The sequence below is a fragment of the Oryctolagus cuniculus genome, chromosome 15 (assembly GCF_051225735.1).
Source record: "Oryctolagus cuniculus isolate XC-2025 breed Fujian yellow rabbit chromosome 15, ASM5122573v1, whole genome shotgun sequence".
NCBI lineage: Eukaryota > Metazoa > Chordata > Mammalia > Lagomorpha > Leporidae > Oryctolagus > Oryctolagus cuniculus.
In genome coordinates, this window is record NC_142881.1 from 31,978,421 (window position 1) to 31,988,535 (window position 10,115).

Below are 10,115 nucleotides of genomic sequence, written 5' to 3' on the forward strand. Positions count from 1 at the left end.
TGGTCACCACTGAGGACCAAAGGGGCCGAAATGCCTCCTGGAAGGATGCCCCGCCCGTCCCCACACCCTCAGAGGTACAGGTGGCGAGAACGCCCTCCCAGGAAGTGGCTGGATGCTGGCCGAGATCACGGTGGCAGGGAAAGCCAGCCCTAAGCCCTGCCCTCGAGCCTCAGGGACGGGCCGGAAGCTGCCAACCTCGCAGGGCCCAGGCCCTCGGGAGCTGAGTGAGCATGAGAAGGGGGCTGCCCCCCGCCTGCAGGGCCATGAGGCCAGGGCAGCAGGAGGACGCACGGCAGTGCCCGACAGTGCAAAAGCCACTCACCTCCGCAGATGCCTTTGTAGCCGGCAGCTCCAAGCGCCGCTGCACTGAGACGCACCACGGACTCATGGGTTCTCGGGTCTCTGGGGACTGGCGAGGAGGCCTCACCAGGGAAAAACCAGCACATGGACTTTTTTATTTATTTATTTTGCATGATTAATTGGAAAAATAAAAGCCATGACTGCGCTTTGGCGAGCCGATAATTTAACACCCATTCGAACCATTGTTTTTAATTATTTATGCAACATGTATTTAGTGAGGATGAGGAGAAACTGATCTTCTCTTATAAAACTTGAACACCTTTCTTTAAGTTCAAAAGAACGGATTTATTACGTGCATTTATTAGAGGCAATTTTCTAACCCAGACATCTTCCTGGGAGCACAGGCCCCACTTAAAATTTAGATGCTAAATAAATCACTTGTTCTGGTAAACAGCACTGGGCTGGCATTAATCACCCCACGGCTCAGCTTCCAGAGCTGGTGACAGGGGACAAGGCGGGCAGCACGGCTGGCCACGTGGCTGCGAGCGGGGACCTAAGCAGGGACGAGCAGTGACGGGGAGGGGGCCTGTCCTGCTTTGCTTTGCTCTCCAGCCTCTACTTGAACAACCCCCCCCTTTTTTTTTTTTTTTGGACAGGCAGAGTGGACAGTGAGAGAGAGAGGGACAGAGAGAAAGGTCCTCCTCCTTTTGCCGCTGGTTCACCCCCCAAGTGGCCGCTATGGCTGGCACATTGCGGCCGGTGCGCTGCGCCGATCTGAAGCCAGGAGCCAGGTGCTTCCTCCTGGTCTCCCATGGGGTGCAGGGCCCAAGCACCTGGGCCATCCTCCACTGCACTCCCGGGCCACAGCAGAGAGCTGGCCTGGAAGAGGGGCAACCAGGACAGAATCCGGCGCCCCGACCGGGACTAGAACCCGGTGTGCCGGTGCCGCACACACCCTGTCTTCTGTCTGGGCCAAACCTGACAGAGGCAGTTTTTCCTGCTTAGGGCCGGGTAGCAAATGTTTTAGGCTCTGCAGTCCAAGAGGCAAAACTGAGCAGGTGTTCTAGCTGAAGGGCTCCCCAGTCCTTTTTACCGCTTCACACGGGGCAGTGTGAAAGCTGCTCTGGGTTCTCAGGCCCCCCAACACCAGGCAGGGCTGGATTCGGTCTACGGAAGTTGGTGGCCAAGTGCCCAGTCCAATCAGGCGGCCACTGACGAGCCTGGAAACCGCGTGCGCAGGCCCCAGGTGTGCTGCTTATTAAAGTGCTGTTCAGCCGCCCTGATGAAGGCAATTTCATGGCTGATAACTCCTGCAAACAATGCTGAATGAGACACCGCCTGATGTGTGCAGGGCGCTTTCCAGCTTCTTCCCCGTCTCAGTCACCACCAAGCCCAAAACCCAGGGCTCCTTCTTAATCCTGCCCCTGCCCTGGCTTCCTCCTATCAGCAAAATCCACCTCGACAAAAAGCAGGGCGCTAGGCATGGGAGAGCCAAGGCTGCAGGAGTCCACCTGCTGGAGGCACCCCGGGCAGTGCAAGTCCTCGGAACAGAGAGCCGGACGGAGAGGACCAGAGTCCAGGGGACGAGGGAGTGGGGACATTTCCATTTGGGAGGACAAGGGGGGTCTGAAAGTGGCACTGTGCATGTACTTATGCCACTAACTATGATTAAGATGGTATATTTTATCTCATAGGCATTTAATTATTTTAAAAAGTAAGCAATGCTTAAAGTTTCTTTTCATAAACCCAACCGGTGCTGTCTCCCCGCCCCTTACCCTAGCCCAAGTGACCAGGAGTTGCCCTCTCTGCCCCGCCCCCTGGTGACCCCTCATTCCCTACACCGCACCCTCCACAGAGCCACAGAAATCAGGCCACGGCTCACTTGAAGCCCTGCAGTGCAGTCGGCCTGTGTTCTTCAAGTGTGGGCAAAGGCCCAGCCCCGTCAGCATCTCCTGGAAGCAGGTCTCAAGTGCAGAAGCTCAAGCCCCAGCCCGGATGGATGCATTCCGACTCCCAAAAATGCGGCATGGCAGCAGGGCTGGAGCCGCCCCTATGAACCCCGCCCACCCTCAGCCCTCTGCTTCCTGCCTCCGCCCACGGGGCTAGAAAAGTCCCTTCCCACCCTCAACTCCCCTTTCCCGGCTCCCTCACAGCAAAGAGCAGATCTGCTGAAAGAAGCAGGCACAGCCTGCCTGGCAGAGACAGCATGCCTGGAGGGAAAGCGCCAGACGTCTCCAGAACACCCTCCGGCCGCATTTCTTTAAAAGGGTTATTTATAGAGAGGGAGAGACAGAGAGGTCTTCCATCTGCTGGTTCACTACCCAGATGGTCACAACGGCCGGGACTGAGCCAGGCCAAAGCCAGGAACCCGGAGCTCCGCGAGTGCAGGGGCCCAAGGTCATTTTCCACTGCTTTCCCAGGCAAATATGTAGGGAGCTGGATCGGAAGTGGAGCAGCCAGGGCGTGAACTAGCGCCCATATGGGATGCCGGCGCTGCGGACAGAGGCTTTATCTGCCATCCCACAGCATCCGCTCTACTCGAATCTTTTCGGGTGAGAAATATTAGCTTCTGGATGCTCGTACGCTGCTGGGCCGAGTCTCTGTAACACGGGTATTTCTAACGCACGCAACCCTTAGAGTAAAATCCGGTCTCCCTGCCGGGCTCCTGCCTGACCGGGTCTCCCAGCGCCCCCACCCCCGCTTCCCGGCTCAGACCCTCCTCGCTGTGGCCTCACCTGTAAGGATCTCCGTCACCTGCTCCGCCCTCCCGCCCGCCGGAAGCCGGAAGTGGGAAGCCGGAAGCCGATGGGACCCTCGCATGTCTTGCTGTGTGCTGTGCACCGAGCGCACCGAGAGGCACAGGGCTTGCTGATCCCCTGACCTGGCGAGTGTGTATCTCGCCCAACCCCGCCGCAATTCAGATCCCACGAGGGCAGGGCCTCGCCAGCGCTCTGCACTGTGGTGCCTCCGGTGCCCAGAATGGCGACCAGCATAACACAGGGGCTCCATACATCATCGCGGATTAAATAGTGAAGGAAGTTAGATTCTCGTCACATCCTTCATTCAGTTGACGCTCTTACTCTGGGTAAAGATACTTAAGACCGCTTTTGCTGATGAGCAAGAGGAAGTCCTGAGAAAGTGGGTCACAGGGAAAGACGTCACGTCTGTCCATGACCCGCAGCGTGCCGTCCAGCCCCAGTCCCACCCTGCGGCTGCAGCGTGACCTTGAGCAAGTCTCAGCCTTCACAGTGCGCTTCCCCTCTGAAGTGGAACTACGGGCGGGCGTTTGGCGGAGTGGGACAGGGGTCTGCCTCCCATGTCAGAGTACCTGGGTCTAATCCCGACTCCACTTCCAATTCCAGCTTCCTGCTAATGTGCAGCAACCTGGGAGGCAGCAGGGCATGGCTCAAGTACTTGGTCCTTTCCACCCATGTAAGAGACCTGGATGGAGTTCCCAGCTGGCCCAGCCCCAGCTATTGCGGGCATTTGGGGAGTGAACCAGCAGATAAAAAATATCTGTGTGTGTGTGTCTTCTCTGCTTTTCAAATAAATACAATTTTTTTTTTTTGAAAGAGTTACTGAGAGAGGTAGAGACAGAGAGAGAGGTCCTCCATCCACTGGTTCACTCCCCAGATGGCTGCAACAGCCGTAGCTGCACTGATCCGAAGCCAGGAGCCAGGAGCTTCTTCAGGGTCTCCCACGTGGGTGCAGAGGCCCAAGGACTTAGGCCATCTTCTACTGCTTTCCCAGGCCATACCAGAGAGCTGGATCAGAAGAGGGAGCAGCTGAGACTAGAACCAGCGCCCATATGGGATGCTGGTGCTTCAGGCCAGGGCTTTAACCCACTGCGCCACAGTGCCAGCCCCTACAATTTTATTTTTTTTTTAAAGAAAATGGGACTAGCAATACTTTCTCATGTGGTTACTGGGAGGGGTGGGAGACAGTGCATAGGTAGTACCTGGCACGATGCCCAGCACATAGTAAGCACTGAAAAATAGTTCTCCTCATTATAAATTCATATTCATTACTCACAATTATGATGGCACTATAATTATTAGGTTAGCTTAAATATTGCACTTAATAACACTGAGACGCCAGAACCAGGGCTGGCACTCATCTCCCCTGACCTCAGACCCAGCACGTCTGCCAAAGCCCCGCTGTACCCAGCCACGGTCCTCACTCTCCCTCTCCATACCCGGCCACCAGTGAGCCAGGGCAGGCAGGAAGAGTTAGGGTGGGGGGCCTGACAGGTGCCAAACACAGGCTTCCCCAGGCTGGCCTTGGGGTCCCACTCCCTTCATGCTGTGCAAACCTCCCCAGCACCTGCAGCTGCTGGAAACCCAGGAGAGCCCTCCCTGCCCCTCGAAACCTCCCTCCCCATGGCCTGAGCCACTTCCAAGAGCACTCGCTTTGGCCTGGGTCAACTCCTCCCCTGGCTCCCAGCATGCATTCCTAGGTGTGGCTTAAGACAATGTGCTGGTGTGCACAGGCCTGGGTCTAAGCTGGGTCTACGCTGGGCAGGTGACCAGCGATGCTGGCTCTTTGAGCTAGGAGTGCTCTGATGGCCACAGTTGAGGCAGCTGGGGGCACGGGGTCCACTCTGAGTGGATCCCAGCTTGGCTCTGCTTGCTCTGTGGCCTCAGCTGGTCCAGTCCCTGCCGCACCCCCACTACATCCCCCATCTTCCTGCAAGGACGCCTTGTTCCTGCCTGCCCAGCCTTGGCAGGCACTCTGCAATTTTAAGAACAGGAAGCTCCCACACCCCAGCCCCTCTGGGCAGAACAACAGCCCCAAGGCCACTGCGGCCCTCCTGGGGAGTTCCCCTCTTCACCATGAGTGGTGGCAAACTTGAGTTTGAGGCAGTCAGGCCCTGGCCATGCTGGCTGACTGTGGCCGTGGACAAGCTGCTGAACCTCTCTAAGCAGCACCGCACCAGAATCTCCAAGGTCAAGGACAAAGAACGCATCAGGGCTCCCCCAGGCACAGCAAGGCCACCCCTGACTGAATGCCTGCTCTATGCCAGGTGCTATCTGCACGTTCTACCACAGTATCAGGTACACCTTGCAGCAACCCTGCGACGCACGCACTATTAGTGTCTCCATCTTGCACACTGGGGATCAAACCAGCCACTTGTCCAAAGCCACACAACTACACAAGTCAGAACCAGCTTTGGATCCAGGCAGTGTGACTCTTGAGACTCACCCGTCGTCCCCTCTGGCTTCGACAGAACGGCACAATCCACCCAGCGGCTCCGCCTGCCGGCAGGGACCAGAAGCAGAATGGGAGTGAGGGCCTGCAGGAGAGGCGGCGGAGCCCTGGGCACTGGCCAGGCCCCGAGGCTCTTTGATCAGCCCTGCCAGCCGGAGCATCTGCAGCCCCAAAGGTCAGGCAGGCCCCGTTTATGAGGTCCCGCCAACGGATGTGGGAGTCACTAATGAGGACATCGTGACAGATGAAGCCCGCGTGCCAGCTTCTCGCAGCTGCTCTCCCTCCGGCTCTCACGCCAGGCACGGTCAAGGGCCTCGGGGAGAGCAACGGGGCCTGCTGGGGCCAGGAGTTCCAGGCTCAGGCCTCCATCCCTTCCCAGGCCTGGGAGGTCTGTCCTGACCTCTCCTTCCTTCTGTCCCTTCCCCTTCTCTGACCACATGATGTTGACCCTGGATGCAGAAGGCCTCCCTCCACCCCCACCCCAAAGCCAGGGAGGACTGGAGAAGTAGACGTACATTTGCCTTCCCTGCCCACTGTCACGTGGAGTCAGTGAGACCCAAGCATCACAGAACCAGACCCACAGGATGCCACTCTTAGAAGGACCTGAAAATCACCCTGCCCACAGGCTCTGAACAGGGGCGGTCGTGTCCCCTAGGAGGAATTGTAACTGTAGGATTGTTTTGGTGGTCACAAGGCCCAGTGGCCGGGGCCCAGTGATGCTGACTCCCTGCATGGCACAGGGCAGCCCGCACAGCGCTCCTCCCAACACCCCCACCCAGCTCCACGGTGAGGAAGTGAGATGCAGCGAGCAAGAGGGGTCAGTCAAGGTCGCTGAGGCAGAAATTGCCAGCTGCCTACCAATTCTCCTTTTCCTTAGAAAAAGAACCCCACAGCAGCCCAGTGGCCCCCACTCGGAGATTCCATTTCCACTTCTTGGCAGCACCTGTGAGCAGTGTGCGAGATCAGCCCCTGGGATCAGGCGGGTGTGTTGTGCGGGTCAGCCAAGCAGTCTCCTGGAATGGGAAGGCTGTGCCCTTTCCCTGCCCTTTCTCCCCCTGCTGCCTGGAAGCAGGTGCAGCCTGAGCAACCTCCTGCAGCAGGAAGCAACACGCTGAGGATGGAGGCTGACGAGAGGGCAGGTGTTGGGGGCCCTGAGCAGTGGAGTCACCAGCCCAGCCCCCGGCTGCCCGCCTTCACATGTCTGTTATGAGAGAGAGAGAGAGAGAATGTCTGAAGCCATTGTTATTTGGAAGACTTGCCTTGTATTTGCAACTAAACGGGTAGCTGTTCCTATTAATATTCATCCAACACTCCTGGAGCATCTCAGTGTGTCGAGCACAGGATGGGATTCTCCCAGGCATTACTGCAGGAGATAATCAGGGGAGATCTGATTCTCGATCCCACGCTGCAAATCAACTATTCAAGGAAGCAAAGGCCTAAAAGGGAAAGTAAGTTCCTTATCCACAGCAAGGAGCGAGGAAGCAGCAAAGCCGGCACTGACACCAGATCTCCGACTGCCTGACGGCTGCAGCTGCTGCTGGCGGGGACAGAGAAACGTGGATGATGAGAGTAACCACAGGAGGATGACACCCCCACGCCGTGACCAGTCAGCAGTGTGCTGGGCCCATCCAGGGCCCTTTGTGATGAAAACAAACCCAGGCGTTGCTGACAGCAAATAAAGCCAGGGTGGCTATTTCTGGGTGGCTATTTCTGGGCGACGCGAGACCCAGTCGTGAGACCCAGTCGCGTTTTCTTTGGGTAGACAAGGTCACGGAGGATGAGGTCACACAGGCCAGTCCCCTGCTGACGTCAACAGATGGAAGGTGGGCCACAAACAGTGAAGATTACAAACCACTGAGGAGCTGCTGGGCTGAGATCTGGAGGAGATAGGAACCCAGAGACATCGGCTCAGCCTGCAAAGCTGCTTCTGTCTGCAGGGCATTTGCTCACCTGGGAGAAACAGACACTGGGGCAGACTGTGTTTGAGTCCCTCTCAGGGCTCGAGGGAAAGAAGCAAAAGCCCAGAGCTTGCCAAGGGCGGGAACGCTGAACTCCAGGCCCAGCAGAGGACGCAGACTGCACACCCTGGATGGGGCGCAGGGCCGAAGCCCTGGCTTCTTAGCAGGAAATAACCAAGCCTTGGAGTTGAACTGTGGCAGTCCCTAACTGGCAACACCTCCAAGCATTTGGCTGAAGCAAATAAAAATAACTCTCTGGATTTTGAAACTAGCCTTGAAGATATTGTTCCCAACCCATGACAAGAACAAAAGAAACAGGCAACAGAAACACAGCCAAAAGCACATGAAATATTAGCATCATCAGACACAAACTAGAAGCAACTATGTTTACTACAGTCAAAGAAATGTAAGTCCAAGCTTGAAAAATCTGGCAGGGATTAAACCTATAAAAAGTGACACAGCAGATTCAAAAAATAATAATAATAAAACTTCAACCTTTAGAAAAAGGATGAAATGAGATCTCAAGGGATGGGGTTAATAAGATTAGATATAGCTGAAAAGAGAATATGTGAGCTAAAAGTTAGGTATGAAGCAAGCCCCCAGAACATAGCAGACAGAGACTAAAGGGGCCGGCGCCATGGCTCACTTGGTTAATCCTCCGCCTGTGGCACCGGCATCCCATACGGTGGCCGGTTCTAGTCCCGGTTTCTCCTCTTCCAGTCCAGCTCTCTGCTGAGGCCCAGGAAGGCAGTGGAGGATGGCCCAAGTGCTTGGGCCCTGCACCCGCATGGGAGACCAGGAGGAAGCACCTGGCTCCTGGCTTCGGATCGGTGCAGCACCGGCCATAGCAGCCATTTGGGGAGTAACCAACGGAGGGAAGACCTTTCTCTCTCTCTCTCTCACTGTCTATAACTCTAGCTGTCAAATAAATTTTTTAAAAAAGTATAAAAAACGCTATAAAAAAGAGAGAGACTAAAGATAGAAACTATAGATGGAAAAGACAGGAGACAGAGTGACAGGGCCGTCACACTTTTGATACAAGCCCGAGAAGGGAAGAAAACCCATGTGGCAGGGCATGCCTCACATGAGTATTTGCTGTGAGTTCTTTCACAGAAATGACGTGTTTTTGCCCTTAAATGAGTATAACACTGCACATAGCCCTAACAGAGAAAATCTAAGTTTTCCTTCTTTCCAAAGCCCTCTCCTAACACGCAACTGCCAAGAGCCCGGGTGGAGGACACCCTGACACCTGGCTGCAGCCTGGCAGGGCAATGACAAAGAGGTGGGCCTGGGTGCTGGACTCTGTTGTCCTGAGGGGTGGGGAAGTTCCTATGAGGACCAGGATGAGGCCCTAGATGGGGAAGGTTTGAGGAGGAACCCAGGGAGGAGCGTGGAGAAGCCTGGGAACAGAATTCAGATCTGATGGGGACCCTTGAAAGGTTTAACCTGCACTTACTGGCCTTTTGCTTGAGTGTCTGTTTCCTTGGGTGCGATCACATGGACCCGTGTCAGGCAGAGTCCACAGCAGCTCCCTGTGCCCTCATGTGGCCCACAGGGGATGTCACATGGCCTTCCCTCACTCCATCGCAGTGGGGTTGCCTCCCAAGTGGGTCCCTTTTGCTTGTTCTCCTTGCAGCACCTTCCCAAGCTGGAAGTCACAGTCCCCATCCCTCGGCTCCTCGGGTTTGCATCAGACATGGATTCTGAGCCTCCCAAACTCCAGGTTTCCCCGAGGGGTCTCCTTGAAGCCCACTTAGCAGAGTTGAGCTGAAGAGAAACATTCCCTCCCTTTGGGGTTGGTACCCCAACTGCCCAGAGAGTTCAGACTCATAACAAAGCTTTCTGCAAAGAAATGCTCTCTGGGCCGACGCTGTGGCGTAGCAGGCAAAACTGCCGCCTGCAGTGCCAGCATCCCACATGGGCGCTCATTCGAGTCCCAGCTGCTCCACTTCCAACCTAGCTCTCTGCTATGTCCTGGGAAGCAGTGGAAGATGACCCAAGTCCTTGGGCCCCTGCACCCACATGGGAGACCCAGAAGAAGCTCCTGGCTCCTAGCTTCAGTTTGGCGAAGAACCAGCTGTTGTGGCCATCTGGGGAGTAAACCAGCGAGTGGAAGACCTCTCTCTCTCTCTCTCTCTCTCTCTGCCTCTCTGTAACTCTTTCAAATAAATAAATATTTCTTAAAAAATGCTCTCAAAAGCCCCCAAATCTCCAGTTCCTGGTTCTCCCTTGCCCTCGGTACAGGTGAGACATCTCCCTGATCCTCACCCGCGGTGCTCTGCCCTGCATCTCCTTCTGCGTGGGCTACCTTACGATGCTTCAGCCAGCAGCAGGGAAACAGGCTAGCAGCTAAGCCACTGTTTGGGACGCCCACATCCTGCACCAGAGTGTCTGGCTCCATTCCCGATTTTAGCTTCCTGCTAATGCATACCCTGGGAGTTAGCAGGTGATGGCTCAAGTAATTGAATCCCTGCCACCCAGATGGGAGAACTGAAAGGCATTCTCAGCTCCTGGCTTCTGTCTGGCCAAGTCTTGACGATTACAGGCATTTGAGGAGTGAATCAGAGGATGCAAGTGCTCTCTCTCTCTAATATATATATATAATATTTTATATATTTATGAATTTTTATTTTTTGCATATGTATATAA